General features: G+C 39.5%; 1 protein-coding gene across 3 annotated transcripts in view; it reads left to right on the top strand.

Moving 5' to 3' along the window:
• LOC143899297 (uncharacterized) overlaps nt 1-16,857 on the top strand; it is a 151,378-nt gene that overhangs the window by 65,918 nt on the left and 68,603 nt on the right. The window lies entirely within an intron of this gene.

Below are 16,857 nucleotides of genomic sequence, written 5' to 3'. Positions count from 1 at the left end.
AACTGCAATAGAGTGCGCGATGTTTGCTACACCCTGTATACGTGCGATGGATTCTATGCTTGATACGGCTCATGGACAGTAGGCGTTTCCAGCGTCATTATAAATCAGAGTTAAACACGCTAATTATATCGGTCCGTGGTCGCCATCAGTGGGAGGGGGGGACAGAGGAGGGCCTCAAGGGTTCTCAATCGGCGGCGTATTCGTGCCGCTTTCGGCTTTTCTAATTAACGTGTCATAACGAGCGTAAAACCGGGTTACGACCTTATAACCGTCGATAATTCCGATAATTGTTTGCGCTTGTATGCGTCCGTCGACTAGATATTTGTAGTTAATAGCTCGTTACTGTCGTCTAGTGAAATTATCGCGAAAGGTTGTAGGAATGTGTATAGGAATGTGATTTATCTATTAGATGTATTTAACACCCGATTCTTTTTCAATATTTAAATCGAAAATGAGATCACATATGTTTCCAGAGTGTATAACTCAAATCATAGTGTATAATCAAATTATATGATTTTGCCGAATAATAATCCCAGGCGTCTTTAACGATACGGAGGAAAAATCAAATGTTTTTTTTAAGGAATTTATATATTATTTAGTTCTTCAATTAAAGAAAAATTGAAAACAAAAAGGAACAAGATTAGAGAAACCAGCTAGGCTAAGTAGATTTACCTTTGCTCAGTCTTTTTAATTTGTCTTACAAATCCGTGATAAGAAATATTTATGTTGGAGAGAATTTGTCGCACACGAATGCTCGTGAGAAACCTCGTTCGCTCCCTGGGCAGAATGAGAACCTCTTCGTGGCTCACTCTGCGCCGAGTAAGAATGAGTTTCGAAGGAGGAGGTGAGAGGGATCTGAGAGACAGAGCGACGAGGCGATCTAACGTGAGATAATGAGTTAAGACGAGATAGCGAGTTACCGATGAAATATACGTACGTGAGCACGTGCACGTATGTATACTCGCGAGTGCATGCGTGTGTGTGCATATTTACGCGCGGCTGAGTGCCAAAAGCCGGGAATGAGAACCGCTGGCCATTATCCAGCAGCGAGGCTACTCTTCATTTAAGTCCCATTCGTCTTTCTATCGGATCGCCTCTCCCGTACACGTTCATAGATTTATCTTCCCCAAAAAACCGACCTGTGTATCCTATCTGCAAAAGTTTTGTATCGCATGGAGCAATGTGTTTCATCAAATAGAGAGACAACGGGGTGCCACAAAATTCCTCAAAAAGTTTTAACATTAGAAATCGGACTGTCTGTGATTCTCAAATCATTTTAACGAAAATAAAAATTTAAATATATTTTTTTTAAGTACTATTGCATATTAATTACTTCTGTTTTTAAAGAAATGAAGTTTAGCGGTAATAAACGTGCTATCCTTTCGAAAACATTGCGATCGATGAGTAATGATTCTCGCGAACTCTGCATAATGTTAAGTTTCGGATGCAAATATTTGGAAACCATATGTTATTCCTCTTCGATTCGAGTATGTCTTTCTATTTCGGTTCGTTCGCGGTGTGAGCAACGCTTAAAGTTTGCCTCGCGCGGAGGGGTACCCGGGGGTGCTTCTTGAAAAGCTTGCCTTCGCATTTTTCGCGATCAAACGCCGCTGGAATTCCTGGCTCGGCCGCCTGTCGAGCTTCGATCCGCTTTTTCGCTGCACCTTGCGCGCAGTGCCAAGAAGTTAGTCGGCCGGAATTCACACTGACTCATTCGATTAGGTCGTTCGTTCGGTCGGGGAAGAGGTTCGTTCGCTCGACCGAAGGCAAAGCTGGTTTTGCTGCGATTTTCATGCCGCCGCTGCGCGTCATTCGTTCGCCGTTCTGTGCGTCTCGTTTTTATAGTCGCTGCACTCCGGGGCTGCCAGCTATTCGCACCGAAATTTTGGCATAATATTATCGTATCTTGTTAAAAAGACTTGGTGAAATGTCATAGAGTTTTACAGCAAAAAATTGAAATAAAACCGACTAAAACGTGGTTTACACGACGTATTTTTATTAGCAATACTGGCGTGCTAGCTACCAACAAGAATTATGTATTTTGAAATGCTAATAAGGTAACTTGTGCTTCTTTGTCGTCGTTATCGCAGTAATTGCGTTAACGTGTCCTAATTTTACTGTATATAACAACTCTTCTATCTTTTATAAAAAATAAAAACATGCTGCTTGCTTACAAAAAACTACGTAAACTACGTAGAGAAAAAGTTTCTTAAAAGATAGTAAGAAATAAGAATAAATTATTAATTATCTCTTTACTTAATATAATGTATTGATGCGCATTGGTACAAAAAAAAATGGCCAAAGTTTTTTTTATTATAATTTATTAAAAGAATTACTCGTCGAATCTATTTATCCACTCTTCGTAACTGATTCATGAAAGAGAATGTTATGTTATGAGGAAAAGATCTTGCAATTACTATAATTATGGTATCGTTGGCATAAGTGTACTAACAGTTCAACGGCATCACACTTGCTGGTTTAAACAATTTAGAAAATGTGCTAGACTTACATAAAATACTAGAAAATCATCTACCGAAACTAACTCCTCGAAGCATTAAGAATGCTTTGAAATATTTTACATCACATAGAACAAATTCTTTCGCTTATCCAGCAAGCGTATACTGTATTGTCCTATGATAATTTTATCGGCAAAAAATTATTTGCGAGAAGTAATTTTTTATTTATTTTCTCGCTTGCAATTCAAGATGGCCGGTGACACTTATGGCAAGTTACACGGTTTTAGAAACTTGCGTCCGGGAAAAACCTGCATCGTCGCGCAATTTCTGTAAAAAATGCCCTTCCGCGAGCGAGCAGGCTATAAAACAACGTAATTACAACGTCACGTATTTATTTTAGTTTGATATGGCAAAAACGACGTTTTTATTCGATGCAGCAAAAATGTCGTCGGTTTTGCTACATTACGGAGAAAAATCATGCTTACGAGCCGATTAGAGCATGTCTGACTGGATACGTATGCATCTATATTGACTCTAAACTTGGCATAGTGTACGTCGTCGGATATTATGCTTCCGCTGTTCATCGTTTGGGTTTGTAAATTCTCATTTAAGATTTTTAAGTATGAGATTTATACAAACATATTTGCGTACACTTTTTTCCCAGCTTATTATCATACTTCTCTCTACTTTGTAAATAATGTATTTCAGGAAAAATTAAAATGTCGACGCGCGAATGTCTTGAATGAGATTCGAAGTCGAAATCAGAAAACAAATTAAACGTTGAAACATAGATATCTTCAATAAAAGTCGATACGCGATACACGATTGCATTATCATTCGATAAAGTGGGGTTATCGTTAGTGGGTTAACGCGAATATTGAAAGATCAATCTCGTATCACTGCATTGCACTGCTATGATCTATCAAAGGTCGCGCGTAACAGTATCTTTTTATTTTTGGAATTCTCGATCACGTGAAATCATTGATCGTTGCTCCTTGAGCTCATTTAAGCATCGAGTTCACTCCGCTTGCGTAACTTAGATTTATTGAACGCTTATTGAACGACAGCTTTTTCTATCGACAGGCTTTAAGAAAGGCTAATCCCAATTGCATGTTTGCAATATAATTTTTAATTTACGCGAATTTGGAAGCAATAATTTTTAATTTGTTGGAGCAGGTATTTTGCAGACATGCATAATATTCACTGTCACAGGAATATTGATCATCGCTTACAAATACTGACATACATTGTTGCATAAGATTCTAGTGGTAAAAGTAATAAAATAGATTCTGGTTTTATTCGAGTTCCTCTATAAGTAATCTTACGATATTATTCTTACTATCGAGACTTTATGATATTTGTACCGTGGTCGAAAAATGTTTAACGATAAGAGAAAGTAATAGTAATGGCGATATATATATCGTAATAAGTTATTGGTATTCGATAAGAAATTGATACAAATAAATACTGATACCCTGGTAAACTAAATCGTCCCTGATACATGTCGCGGTGACATAAATCTGTCGCGTTGGTTGAGAGCGCGTGTATATCTCTGCACGGCAGTCGTATACGCGAACATGAATACATCGTTGCGGACAGGCTGCCAAGTTTGGTGGTGGTTAAACGAACGCGATTTCGTGACGCAGGGAGAGAGGATGCAAGCGGGACGGACGGGAGGGACAGAGCTCATTATCGTCGATCCGCGCTCTCGTGTCATCCGAATTTTTGCACCTTTCTCCGTACGATCGTAAAAAAAAAAGCGGACCCATCGTCGCTTCGTCGGACCATGCGAATTATCCGTATTCCGTGCGCGATAGAGCGGGCGGCCGACCGCGAAATTTCAGCGGAATCTCGTATCGCGATCCGAAACATCTCGTTGTTGCTTTTCGCTCGAACCCGTTTCTGCGTCGCGCGAACCGCGCGCGTATAAATATTTATGCACTTGCCAGGAATGCACATGTTTGCGCATGCAAACTGACACACGCAGCAAAATCCGATTTTTATAGGCAATCATAGATATATTCCGCCAGAGCTGTCGTTGCAGAAAAAAAATCACGGTATACGATATACATTTATAAAGTCATTGTGCAACGGAATAAAACTCATATATACGTGACGCGTGGGACGATCGACTTTAATTTCCGGAATTCATCGAAAGTTTGAATAATTATTTGTACGAACGTGCGAGAATTCTTCGATTGTTTGTAAATCAAACTGAAATGAGAGTGCCTGATTTTTTACGTAACGGCGAAATCGCGTTTAACAAACGGCTACCTGCACTGAGTAACGGTAACGAAAATTGCTCGGGAATTTAAAGGCTAAATAGGGCGAAAGAAGCGCACGTTTTCGTTCATTGTACGGAGAGCGGGCGATCAAGGATAATGCCTGTTCATCTGTATGCGCTCGCTTGGTTCTATCTAGCCACCGCGATCGAGCTTGGTTCGATTCTATCGATCGTGACTCGCATCGAAAGAACGGTTTCCTGTAGTCAGTGTAGTCGAGCAATCTGATCGGAATCTCGTCGATCGAGAAACGGCAGGTTTTGACCTTTTACTGCTTTGCACCGTCCCAATCTTTGTAGCTATATAACCGCATATTAGAAACTCTATTCTAAAATTCGCAATTTAATTTCAAATATGTATAATCTCAAAAAATTATAATGTATGTATATATATATGGATATATAATATTTAGAAAAATATTTTTGTCTAAGTATTCTTTAAAATTTGATTCTTAAATATAGAGAAAATTTTTTTTTAAATAAATTTATATAAAATTTTATATTGATATATTGATCATGTACAAAAATTGTGAAAATAGTTCGAGAGAAGGTTTTCGCAATCGAGAAACAAGTTTGATGGGCTTTCATAAATTGTTGATACGAAAGGTGGCGTTCGTTGGGAACGCATTCACAGAATTGGCGCCGCCGAGAATTGACCGCGAATATCGTTGCCTGGTGGTTACAATCTGCGAGCGATCGACACTGTTACGTTCGCGTCGGTTGGCTTCGATCCCCGAGATAAATTTAAGCGATTGTAATACATATCTTCACGGAGCGAATGATTTTGCGCGCGCGGCACTCTTGAGATATAGGTATGGTCGTTTACCAGATTTATCACGCGAGAAAAGATATTGAGTTGTCGTGACGGAAAAAGTCGAAATTGGAATCCGAATCCGAATGTAGTAAAATCTAGCTATCATACACATCAATTTTTTAGTGTAATTTTGTCAAGTACAGCAATTTTAACAATATTAGAATTTTACCTTGCAAAATTTTGCAAAATTCAGAATCGCGGGAAACGCTTTTACAAAATAAAATAGAAATAAAATTTCACGTATGCATTGGCATATCAATATCGAACTTGGAGTCGGCGAGTCGTCGATATTCCAATGGCCGAGAGTGCGCATTTGCGCCTCACGCGAGCGCACGATAGTTCTCACGGTTAACGATACAGTACTGGTCAAGCATATATTTTAGAACGCTCGTAAGATGGTTGAACAGCTGCGCTGTCAAACGAGAACGCGGGACGACTTGGCACAGTCACCTACTCGCAGACATATGCTTGAAGACAAAATCTTCCGCGCGTGAACACGCGCTGTCGGGAACCAATCGTATATTCAGCACTGTATAATGACTGCGACATAAATTGGAAAATGTGTTACGACGTTCTCGATCAACGTTAACGTTTCGCGCCGTGAAAATGATATAACGCCTGCTGAATCACGATATACTATCGTAAAATATACATATATGGAAATTAATGGCGTGGAATTGTATATCTGAATTTAACACTCAAATAAAATTCTTACATTTTGTTTTAGCCGCTAAAGGTATATCGTTAGGTTTTCAACGCGTAAATTTCTCCTTCGATTGATTTATTAGACAAGCATTTTAATGATACAAATAATAACACGCTAGTTACATCAAGCTCGCCGATTCTTAATTATATAGCTTTACGGTAGAAAAAATCAAGTGCTATAATTGAATCGGGGAAAACAGAGGATATTAATAATACAGTTTTGCCAGTGCATCGCGGAAAAATAATCATGCATTACATAAGGATACGTGCGTGCCGAAAATAATAACTTCCGAACTACATCGAGTTTATTCGCATATAGTTTTATACTTTTATAGCATAGCAAACGATCCTGTAAATTTAGGAGAGCTGTAAATTGGAGAAATTAATTAACAGAGTATTATATATATACACATATCGTATAGAAGAATAATCGCGCCTCTTACGTAACCACGTATGTTCACCTCGACAATCATAAATTCTTAACTGCATCGGATGTGCCTTTTTATTTGCGAGACGTAATAAGTGGCACGAGAACTTAACGGCTATAATTTAATTACATAAATAAAAAAAATGCTTAATATGCATTTTTGTAGCGTAGAAGGTTTGTGTGTGTTTTACATAACTATAAAGGAACAATTTTTTAATTGCGAGTTTTTTTTTATTTTTAATTGCAATAAAATGTTTGAAATGCTTTGAAGCTCGTCAAGTTGAAAGATCAGAGATGCTGCTATATATTACAGCATTGTAGCGCACGAGGATGATCGCGCGTTACGTAAGCTGCGTCAAGTCGTTTTTAGTTGAGGAATATAATGATCCATTCAGCAAACTTACGGGCTATTATAACTGAATCGCGGGGAAATCAAAGAATGTCATTATGCGCGCCGCGTGGAAAAAATGTTGGTGCGTTACGGAAGTGTGCGCAATCGTTCGGAACGCGTTGAAAACTCGTAAGCGATTTCCAATAATATTTTCACTTTAGCCGTGACGCGTATTGGCAGCGGACGCGTTTGGCCTCGCATCAGATTCTTGTCGCCTGTTCTGCAGCGTAATCGGATCTGTACCCGATGCTTTTACGTTGTTAACATATCGAGCGTCTAGTAGTCCGTTTGATGCAGTGGCCCTCAATTACCTTTTTGCATTCGTATTTGAAGGAGAGAACTAATCGCGATGCAAAGCGATATAATAAAATTGCGTCACGGTGATTTTTAGTTGAAAAATTTAGTATAACAGTGACCTAATTCACACTTTTTTAAAAGTGTAAAAAAAAACAAATTTTATTATAAGCAATAATTGAGAGTTTAATCTGATAACGATTTAATTACTCAAGAAGTATATTATATTATTAAACCTTTATTATTATTAACCGGAAATTATATTATACAGTTCCATGTTATGTATATACGAAATAGAAATGACTCGCGGTACCACACGTCGTCTAGAGAAGATTACCAAACTGTCTAGGTATAACGTACGATTCATTTGATGAGCATTACGAATAGACGGAAAAGAAAGCGTCTTAGCGAGAAACAAATGACTCGCGGCATCACACGAGGCAGGCACCACACGTCTAGAGAAGATTACCAAACTGTCTAGGTACCTATGACTAAATGTCTCTGTATCGACTACTATGGTGCGTTAAGGCGCCGTTATCAGAATTTTGGATGTATGAACCACATATCGCATACAAGTTCACTGTGCTACGTCTCACAAAACGAGTATAGTTTTAATCACCAAAAAATTTCTCTCAGTGTAAGATATGTATTTCAGTTATTTCACGCAATTTTCTAGTTAGATCTAATTTTCTCGCGCTACACGAAAAAGCTTTGATTAGCTCAGTCAAGTGGTAATCCCCGGTGTAGCACTTGGCACGAGCCAATCCGCTATCGAGGTATCGAACTAGTCGACCGACCTACCGCTCGACGGAAAACTTCTACCCGCTCGTCTCACGAGCCGAGAGAAACGAGTTTACCTGCTCATCGAAGTAGGTAATGGCCACCTTCTTGGAAGGATGGTCTCTTCCGTCCTTCTCCGGCTTTCGTCTTTATTCTCGGCTTCCTCGGGGCTTTTCTAGCTATGCAGCTTTCGAGGATTAAGAAATATGATCGAGCGATTCTCCATGACGAGATATTTCTGTGGTATGTTGAAATGCCGGATTTGTAGCAGCGCATTCTGGCGAACAGGCTTCTTCGACCAACCGGAGATATATATGCTTTGTTAAGCAAATTTCATTACAAACCTTCTTTCGCTCTCAAGTTTGAAACGCACAAGAAAGGTCGTGAATATAGCCATATTTTTTAATCTGGACATTTATTATTAGAAGGCAAATGTGAGTTGAGTATTTTTTTTATTTTTTATTTTATGCGAGTGGAATCGTGTCAAGTATATAAATATATTCAGTGACATTTGCTCTACGTTATGTAGAAATTAGTTTGTGTGCTATTTTATTATATGTTCTATTTTATTATAACAGCGATGACGTCGATCGTCTATATATTATTGCCAACGTTTATGTATAACTATTATTATTACAATTATAACGATACCATAAACTAAATAGTAAAGAACAAAGGTGAACGAAGTCGAAACATTATAATTGAGCGTATAGTTGAGCAATTTTTTCTTTCCTCTGCGATCGACCGATAACATCGGCGACTAATCTCCCAACTTTGCTTCGCCGGCAATCACTTTGCGGTTTCCGACGCCGTACAACTATGGACAAGCCGAAAACTTTTAACGATCTCGTATACCGCTCTTCGATACGTCGTGGAGAAAACGTCGGCACAGGATACATTCCGAAATCCGTGTTACTTAAAAATTACGTTGAGCTATACAGGATTAACAAAAGGAGATCATCCGCACGTTGCCGGGTTACCTATCTCTCCCTCTTTTTCCTTTGTTTCTTTTTCTCTCTCGAAGCAGCACAAAATCAGGTCGAGACCCTAAGAAAGGTCTACACGTGATAGACGAGGGAGTGAACGATTGAGTGCCGCGCGCATTGTGGCAGCCGCGGAACCGGCTAATCTGTTTGTTTGGCGAACTATATACTTCCCGATTCCAGTCCGGCCCCTTTTATCTCGTCGCTCGCAATGAGCTTTTCCATGACTCGCGCTCTCTCGACGATCTCTATAATGAGTTTGCGATTGGAGTTCCTCGAGTACTCCGGGGAACTTTCTCTCTCCCTTACTCTCTCTGCCCTCTTTCGTCACCGTCATCGTGATAATGAGAACTCTTTGCCCTCGCATCGACGTCAACGCGATTGTTAATTTTCAGCGAATTCTTTCGCGAAAGAGCATCGTACTGTTCGTCGCTCTCGTCTCTGTCTGCATACGATCGCGACCACCAAAGCCCAAGTGTTTCAGGCGATTTTGAGATATTTCTCTTCGGCAAACAATATCGACTATTGAAGTTTACTTGACATTTTGAACCAATTTTTGGTATTTACAATGAGCGCTGTTTGCTTACATAACTTTGAAGGCAAGATTTACAATTGCAACAAATTTTCGTCGTTTTTTTCAAATGCAGATTCTGCGATTTATTTTCATTAAGGTGAAGAATCGACTTCACTTCAATGAATATGTTATTTTCGTAATTTCTTTTGATTTAATACTATCGTCCGCTGCCATTAAACTTTTATTTTTAAATTAGAAATACATATTTCTATGATGAAGAGGATTAAAAAGTCACCGAAATTACGCCGAAGATATAATGTTATGATTATTTGTCGAAATTACGATCGCCATATATGCCGACTTATGAACAGTAAATTGGAAATTGACCGCGAAATAACGTTCTGGTCGGGGCGAGGTGTGCGGCAGCGTGCAGAGTTGCGCTCTGCAGTCGGTCGCAGTCACGAGATCACATTAACGTGTATATATACGTCATGTATACGTTGTATGTACGTTGTATCTACTGCACTGCGCGTCAATGATCCCTTTTCTGAGGTAAGGGGGAAACGTAAAAGTCTAGAGACGCTATTGGTTACTTCTATTAAAGTCACTAGAATTTTTATGTTTCCCCCTTACTCCAGGAAAGGAATCATTGACGCGTCGTGTACGTCGCGTAGTTGCAGGGGTTGCAAAATTGCGGTGTATCGAGCGAGCGAGCCAGCGAGCGAACGAATGTACGAACGAAAGAGAGAGCGACTGTCTGTGTTGGTGAATGCTGGGCGCGTCGCTCGTGTCGGCTCCTTGTTTCGAGGCGCTTTTATGAAAGCATGAAAGCCCCGACGGTGGTTTATGCATCGGCGCAGTGTTGCGTCTATTGCGTCCTCCCGCAACCACGGAAACGCGAAAAATAGAGAGGAGAAAGGAAAATTGAAGCCGGTGGTGCAATAAGATGTCGACGCTTTTCTCGGCTCGCGGCTCGGAATTCTCGACGATCAATGAAACCCCGTGATATCTTTTGAAAATCGCAACCATTGTCGTATCGATCATAACAAGAATAATATATAATTGTTGCTGTTATGCTGTCACGTATGCTTCAATAGCGATATTTTATGCTGCGTTAGCCATAATCGATTCTAAGTATCTAAAAGCATTGTGGTAAAATGAATAAATATAAATAGATATAATTCCGCGGTGAGTGATTTGCAAAGTTAATCGAAATCAGCGTGACATTCAACAAAGCGTTAAAATTGTCCGTGTACTCTCAGCCTTGAATAACCGTGCGCTCGCGTGAGAGAGAGAGAGAGAGAGGGGAGGGAGAGAGAGAGAGAGAGAGAGAGAGAGAGAGAGAGAGAGAGAGAGAGAGAGAGAGAGAGAGAGAGAGAGAAATGCAAGCCGGTTTCGAGGATTAGCTTGCAATTTCCACGGAGTTGTCATTAACTCGTTACGAAGCTGTAGAACGTGTTGACAGTTATATTCCGACGGAAATATCCGAACGCCAATAGAACGGTGTGCGATGCTCGTTAATATACCGCCTATGGTTCGTTATGCAGAAAAGCGTTTATATCTATGCTCGCGGCTCCGCATTCGAGTCTCCTGCACGGCAGTCGCGCGAATTGACGCGATTGCATACGCATCTTTCAGAAAGAGATCCGCGTGAACATACAGATATACTAATCGCGCGCGTAAAAAGTATAGCTTCTGATGACGGTTTTACACTCTGGAAGCGATTAAATCTGTATATATCGCGTACCCGTCTGGTATTCTTTTTCATAAATTCACGATAGGCATGTAATATATGCTAGGACTTGTTTCTGGTTCGCGGTATAAAACGTAAATATGCAGAACCAAACGTCTTAAGAAACGCGCGATGTTTTCTCGAGAAGTAACAAATTGTAACGGACTTTAATTGCCTCTCGGCTCTTCCACGGCTATAAATCCGTCTCTATGCAACTCCGTTGTCAGCGCGCGTTTGTACTCGCCGCGAACAACAGCCGGGGCACGTGAAAAATAAAATAAGACGGAAAAGGAGGGAAATAAGACGGGCGATGGCGGCGAATACATCTCGCCATTACGGCTCAGGAGCAAGTATGAGCGACGTGGAAATAGCGAGCCTCGGAGCTGTAATAAAGAAGATTGAGCACGCGTGTAAGTAGCAGCCGCGCGATTTAAGTATCATTCACATCGAATTCACGAGAACCGTTTCTCTGCCGTCTCTCATTTTGCAGAATGTCAAATATATCGTGAAATAAATCAGGATTAAAAAGAAGATATTTATCGTATGAGTTTTATTAAACATTTATGTAACTTTGCGAGTTTAACTCAACCTAATATCAAGTTGGAGTAATCGAGTAATTTACTTTTCAGTGACTTTTATGAGTGTTTAGCATACCTATATAAAATATAAAGATTTAATTTAGAACGCAATATTTTATTAATGTTTTTTAATTTCTAGCTTGTTAAATGCATTTAAAATTTACTTTGGTTTTTCGTTCTGCTTTTATTTCTTAATCACAAGTTCTGAGAAATTTGACTTGTATGATAAAATCAATAAAGCGGTTAGTTACTGTAGGCGGTGGCCTGTATGATAACGTGAGAGTAGGAATCGCCGGAATGCAACTGCGCTTAGTTATAGTTTCGTGTGAATGGTACCTCAATGCCGAAGGATAATGCTCCGGCAATGGCGGCGAAGACAACGTTGCTCCCAGAGACGGTGGAACGGTCGCAACAATCGCGCGGCGCACTCGTCTAGAAAGGAAACAGGCTTTCGCCATTCCGCTTTCCATGATCGTTCAATTATTCAACGCTGCCCTCCGCGCTGCACCTCTCGCCATTCACACGCGGACAAGTGTAATGGAATATTAACACGGCGTAATTAGAATTCAATTCGACATTGCTCGAAGCAACCCGGATTTATGCGTTCTGGACTCACAATCGGAGAGCATAGAGTACCGTACGATCCGTAGAGAGCCATTACTCGGATCGTCATTAATCATCTATGCAAAGCTTAATGTGTAAAATTAATTTTCTGACTATATCACGCAAAATTATGAAAAAAAAGAGAAGCGAAAAAAACCAATCACTTTAGGGAACGAGTTTAATGAGCCATCCGAACTTGCGACAAGATTTAAAAGATTTAATTCAATTTGTCGAAATCTGACATCTTACTCCGTGCGAAGGAAATTAACTGAAATGTAAATAAACATTGAGTTTTTAAATCTGTCATTATCATATTTTATCAGAAGATAAGATGCAGACTCTTTTAAAGGTCTTACATAATCGAAATTTGCTAGAAACTCGACGTATATGTACCGTAGAAAATGTTACAAGATCATAAATTCTCATCGTAATAAATCGTGCGCTTTAAACTTGAACGATCTTTTTTATTTTACGTTGATATCGATTTTTGTTTTTTATAGTTTAAATCTTTATAGTTAGTATCGATCGATCTAAGGCTGCTCCAGTACTATTCAAGACGTGTTCCGCAAGACGTTCGCGCTAAGCGCATATAGAGTGCACTTGTGTGGGTATTTTAATAGGGGTATTAGCGATAAATTTAACACAAAACGCAGCGGAGATCTTAATCTTCAGCTCGTTTAAGTAAACTCATTACGTGGTCCCTACTTCGGAGGAAGTAGCGGCAGGATCGTTAGCATAAGCGATGACCCCTTCTCTCCGCTCGACTGCCGTGCTACATGTTAATAAGAAGCTCGTTCTGTAAAACAAAGGAATAAACTAGCTGCGCTAAGAAGAAACCTGTCTTTGTTTTCGTATTAACGCGTGCACCAACACGTTTGATTAATTCCACAGATTAACGTAATTAATGTTTCCTTTAAGGTTACGTCTACGCGCGAAACGATAGTTTACTTGCTGAAAAAATTGAATTAAAAAATGCACCTAGTTTATCGCGTTCGAATGAATTTACTCGATATGAACTTTGATAACGAGCTCGTTAAACAGCTTATTTGCTACTGATTTAAATATTAATTAAGATCTTTTTTGATGGGTATACGTAATTATAAAGGCAATAAGATTGAAATATTCTTTATTGCATATAATCCTTTGAGGTAATAACGTACTCGTAGAGGTATTTTTTTATATTTTTTGCACAATGTTGTGAATTAAAATTTATTAAGCCGTTTTGATAGAATCCGTTCGATACACGTTGCTAAAAAAAAGCTTTATTTTAAACATCCACTATCATCTTCACGAAACTCTGATTTTTCTGTGAAATCTTTTTATAAAGCAAAGAAAATCTTTTTATACATTTACTTCGTTATATTTCTCCTCTCAATTACTTTCTTCTTTGAAACGGAGATCACCGATTTTCAAACGGGGTATTATTCTACGGAAAACTGTTCGTTCTCGATTCGTTCTCGTTTTCGTTTTTCCGAAGGTAACTCGTTAGCTTCGCGTCCTTCGCATTCGTCTTCGGATCGAAGTATTCGTGGGTTAACTCAACTCCGTTAACAAGGTAAATTCTCCTCCGTCCGACCTCAGTGGTGGACTTCATTGACGTCATTACGATCGAGGTTCGCCAGAATGCTTGCGCCCACAGTACGGAATAGTTCGGGCTTACCAATTGTTCTCCCAGGAATGCCGTCAATCTCCATTCGTGGAATTGTTACGAGAACGTGGAGAAGAGGGATCCCTCGCGCGATACCCACCGCGCGTTCTCGTCTTAACGACTCGTCTTTATCCCACCCGGTATAAATTGCACCGGATATTATTTTCGTCGCGAAACTCCCCGAAGTCGCGCGATTAATCATGTAACTTAATGCAAGGACGGTGTAACTTAAGGCCGGGGCAAGTTCCCGGGCTATACGCTGCGATCTTGTGATTTTGCGCGACTCTTCCGCTTCTTCTCGATTAACTCCTGAATATATATATCGTCCCCTTTTCGCGATGTGACGCAGAGATAATCTCTAGAAATACAAAGTATATAATATATAAGGTATATTTCGCTCAAGGAACTTAGCGTTAACGAAGTAAGTATTATGTTACTTTTGATTTTCAGCCTACCGAATTAAAATTTTTCCATAACATAGAATAACAGCTACAAACATAACCGCAAAGTGATATATGTAGATTACAAATTTATAAATCTATGCATATGCAAACGTATTATATGTGACTACGTTCTTTTTTATACAAATTTTTTAAAAGTTACTTTTCGATGAAATTTTCGCGAGAGTTCACTTTAGAGTTCGTTTACACTCGGGGCTATAATCACGCGAGGCATTTACGCCGATCGATAGTTGCGTTATCCGTCTATTCAACCTTAAAGGGGAAACAATCAAAATAAGAGTAACGGCGGCCGAGCTGTCATCGTGCGCGATACTAAAGCTGGAACGTCTTTGTCGAGGTCGATTTTCTGTACGCCGATCAACGGGATGTTCGCATGAATTAGTATGGGAGCAGCGGTCGATTGGACAACAGTTGATGCACTTAACGATTATCGGATCTATAACCGCAAAAGAAGCGAGGTGAAATGGAGAAAGGTTTACGCGAGCAGCCAGACCTTTATCTACTTACTTTTTTTAACTTAAGTGTCTCAATTGCCACTTTTCTTTATTATTTTAGGTGATATTACATGGTATTATAAAAATCTTGTATCTCGCGATTTATACCGACATTAAATGTAAAAGATAATTTCGGGTCTCATATTATAAAGATAGCTGATCGTGTAAAATTGATTGCTAACGTAAATTGGCGCGTGCATGCCGAAACGTTATTGAATTACATTAAAGAAAGTCTGACAAGTCATTCTCAGTAATTTATGTTAATTCTATTCCTCACTTTAAGAAGCCGTTGCTCGGATCATTTATCTCTCACCGTAAATAGCGGTTGCTGTTTAATCATCCTACTTTGGCGTACGCACGATGAATACGAATCGATATCGTCACGACGGAATATAGACAGCTTATATATTTATAAAACTTATCAGTCATAAATCATTTCTCAAATTATTTTTTTTTTTTGATACAATATTTTGTTATTTTTTTTTCTTGCGCCGATCATTTATACTACTATTGTCGCACGCAGTTGTGTGTCACATATAATGTTTCGAGAGAACTCGGTTTTAGAGAACACGGAATAAATTCTACTGTACTCTCTATTGGGAGATTCGTCGATATATCTCCCTCTCCTCGTCCAAATCTCCTCGTTTCTCTTTCTCGCGCCGGTCGTTACTGACGCGGGGCGGTTGGACCGCGGCCAAAATGCCGCCGGTAAAATTAATCGTTGCCTGACACGAATTCCTCTCTAAGTAGGAATACCAATTTGTAGGTGCGAAACAGAGAGAAAGAGAAAGAGGGAACGTCCCGGGGGCGAGACGAGGAGGTTGCACCGCGTTGCACGCCCGGGGTGAAAGCCGGAAGGTGGAGAGGAGGGGGAGGAGAAGGAGGAAGCGGGTCTCTAAACATGTCGTTATATCGAAGCTAACAACCCGGTTTACGTCGGCTCTCGACTCGTTCTTGGATTCTCCCAAGAGAAACGCCGGCGAGTAACGCGCGCGCGTTTCGCTGGTTATTGGCCGCCGGCCAAGTGCCCCTGAAGACTTATCCGCTATCAAGTATTGTTTATGAAAGCAATGTGACTACAAAGTGATGCGCGTAGTCTTTCGAGTAAACCAGCCGCGACGCCAAATTAGCGCTGCCAAATTAATTTTAAAGTTGCCGGATTCTTAAATGGGTGACCGCGCCCTCGTCTCTATCGCAGCTCGTATATAAGGTCCGCGGGCGCTTTTATTTCATTCTGCAAATTTTGCGATTATGAATTTAATCTAGACAATTTTCTCGTTATGAGAAAGTACAACGTGTTCTCGAAAAATAACGAACTTTCTTTTTATCATTGCTCTGTGACCGTTGTATTAAAAATTATTAGTTAAATTATTAAAGTTAAAAAATGCATATATTATCAAAACGTTCTCTATATATGTATCTTCTAATTTTTAAATAAAGTTTGTTAACTTAATTTTTGCAAATGTATTGCTAGCATCTTTGAATTTAATTTAAAATTTTTGATCATGTTGAAAGTAAATAATAGAAGTTAAGTAAAATAACAAGAAGAGAGAGAGAGAGAGAGAGAGAGAGAGAGAGAGAGAGAAGAGTTTAAAATTTATACAATATCTCATTAAAAATATTTTTACCAACGATTGTAATATTTTAAAAAACGCTCTAAAATATTACATTTAAAAATAAATTCTAGTTTATATGA

This window comes from Temnothorax americanus, unplaced genomic scaffold, assembly GCF_048541705.1.
Source record: "Temnothorax americanus isolate GAGA-0224 unplaced genomic scaffold, ASM4854170v1 Scaffold26, whole genome shotgun sequence".
NCBI classification, from domain to species: domain Eukaryota; kingdom Metazoa; phylum Arthropoda; class Insecta; order Hymenoptera; family Formicidae; genus Temnothorax; species Temnothorax americanus.
Note: the sequence above shows the minus strand (reverse complement) of the source record. Positions and strands in the feature narration are given on the sequence as shown.